Here is a 2,946-nt window from a genome sequence, read left to right on the forward strand (position 1 = left end):
TTAACAGATGAACACATGCTCCAAATATATAGGATTTAAAAGAGTGTAAAATTGGTTCAAAAATAAACATTTAAATTGGAACAGAATAGGGAGGTAAACAGCAGAAACATGTACACATGGACAATTGGCATTCTATATAAGTGGCACAATAAACCAGCAGAAAAAGTACCAGTAATTTAAATAGAAGATGTTGAGAAAATGGTTTATTATTTGGCTAAAACTAAGGCATGTCACAATTTCACTGTACATAGTGGTGAACTCCAGATAGATTAAATGTCAAAGCTTGGTGAAGAAGGACTTCTGAATATGACCTCAAAATTGGAAACAGTAGACAAAGCCGAAGGGCATGGCTACATCTTTTGTGTTCAGCAGTGAATACTACAGATAAAGTTAATATGTAGGCGATATATTCAGAGACCAAAACTGGCAAAGAATTAATATTTGCAATTCTTTTATGTTTGAAATTCAACTAGAAAAATAGCAGAAACTGAATAGAAAAATGGACAGAAAATATTGATAAACAATTCATAGAATGAATACTAACAAATATTAAAGCCATTCATAATCAGATAGAATAATTTTTTTCTCTAGCAAGATTTCCTGTGTAAGAATAAAGTCAAAATTTGAAATTTAATACCATTACTAACATTTAATCATTTTCTTATATATTATCTAAATTACATTTTGAAGAACAATACCTGGATTCAATTTTATTATAAATTATTGAAAGGAAATTAATAAATATATCACACATTCAAAATATAATATCTGTAGTCCATTTAGCCAAAATTGAAAAAAAATGTCATATGTAGCCACCATAATAGCTGTAACTGATACAAAAAATTCAGGTCAAGCAATGAACAATGGAAACTAATTTACATAGGGTAATACTCTTGCAACTTAATAGGTTTAGAGATGTGAGGAAACATTTTTAAAATAAAGTTAGTAATGCTACCAATCGCACGGGTGATAGGTTAGGGTTCATGGGCTTACCTTCCTATGTTCAGCTCAAAGAATAATGCCTGACCCTCACGTTTAAAGTAAATGTATAATTAAATTTTCCTCTAAACCAGCACTATAGATGGATTGCTATCATAATTTAAAATAAACTCTATTTTTGGTTGTGCCAATATTGTAGAAGGTAAGTTTGTCTAATTGAGTACTTCAAAAGTATCACCTTAACAAAGCAATTTAATCTCAACAATTATATAAATAATACCTTCTTTGGGCCAGCTTCTTTCTGCTGGGAAGTAAAGATATAGAAAAAAATAGCACATGATCCATGATTGAGTATATCATACTTGAATATGTCAATAAGTTGTATAAATACGTTATTTCCACATATGAGGGTACAAATGAAGATCACATAAGTCAGCAGGGAATGATGTGTCGAATCTGGGAATTCTTTCTAGATAAGGTGACACCTAAGCCATTTCTTAAGAGTGGATACATTATGTTCATGAACTGGAAGACTCAATAATGTGAGTTGCCGATTTTCCCTAAATGATGCAATCCAGATAAAAATTTTGACATGTGTAGTGACAGATGGATAGGTCAAAGGATCAGAATACAAATTCAAGAAATATTGGGCCGGCCCAGTGGCGCACTGGAGAGTGCGCCGCTTGGGAGAGCGGCGGCGCTCCCGCCAAGGGTTCGGATCCCATGTGGAGACCGCAGGCTGAGCGCGGTGCGGGCGCAACACCCAGGGTTGCGATCCCGTTGCCGGTCCCCGGTATGGGCGTGACACCAAGAGTTGCGATCCCATTACCGGTCAGTAAAAAAAGACAAAAAGGAAAAAAAAAAAGAAATTCAAGAAATAGACAAATATTGTCAATTGATTTTAGCCAAAGGGTCAAGGCAATAAATAGAGAAAAAAACTCTTTAAAAAATGGTTTCAGAAAAATCAAACAAATGTATGGGAAAATCAAATAAGACAGAAAGATTGACACATATCTCACACCATACCAAACACTTTAATTTGAAATGTAGCATAAACCCAAATATAAAAGCAAAAACTATAAAGCTTTCAGGAGAAAACATAGAAGTATAGATTCCATTAAAAAAAAATGGATAAACTGAACTTAATCAAAATTAAATACTTTTTCTCATGAGAGGCAGCATTAAGAAAATAAGAAGGCAAGTTACACACTGAGAGGAAATATTTCAACACATATGTAAAGAAGAATTTATATGAGGGTACTTCAAAATGTTCACAAAGATATAGAATTAAAAGGTAATATAAATCTTTCCATGAACTTTTTGAAATACTCTCATATTTAGATGAGAAAGATAACGTTATTGGTTAACAGGCATATGAAAGTTGTTCAATATCTTAGTCATCAGGGAAATATAAATTAAAATGACAATGAGATACCACAACACACCCCTAGAAAGGAAAAAAAAAAATCAGAAAAGAAAGAAAAGAGAAAAAAAAAACAAATGACTGGCAACACCAAATGTTGGTGAAAATGCAGAACCATTGGAATATCTTTGGGATATTTTCCCAATATAAATGAAAATATACACACACACAAACACACACAAGGGTACTTTGAAACGTTTGTGGAAGAATGGAATTGAAAGATAACACAAAACTTTCCATGAACTTTTTGACATAGCGTTGGTATATGTGTGTGTATATATATAAATATGCACAAAAAATATAAATTTATAGAAGAATATATGAGTAACAGTTTTATTCATAATACTCCCAAATTGGAAACAGTCCAAATGTCCATAAACAACAAATTGGATTATCAGTTTGTGGTATATTCATGCAATGAAATATGACTCTACAATAGCAGCAGCACCAGTAGTAGTAGTACTTGTAATAATAATAATAATAATAATGATAAATTGCTACCACCTGCAACCACATAGGTAAATCTCAAAACCATTATGTTGAATGAAAGCATGTGTTTTTCCATTTATATGATTTCAAGAATA

Source organism: Galeopterus variegatus, unplaced genomic scaffold (assembly GCF_000696425.1).
Source record: "Galeopterus variegatus unplaced genomic scaffold, G_variegatus-3.0.2 Scaffold5, whole genome shotgun sequence".
NCBI lineage: Eukaryota > Metazoa > Chordata > Mammalia > Dermoptera > Cynocephalidae > Galeopterus > Galeopterus variegatus.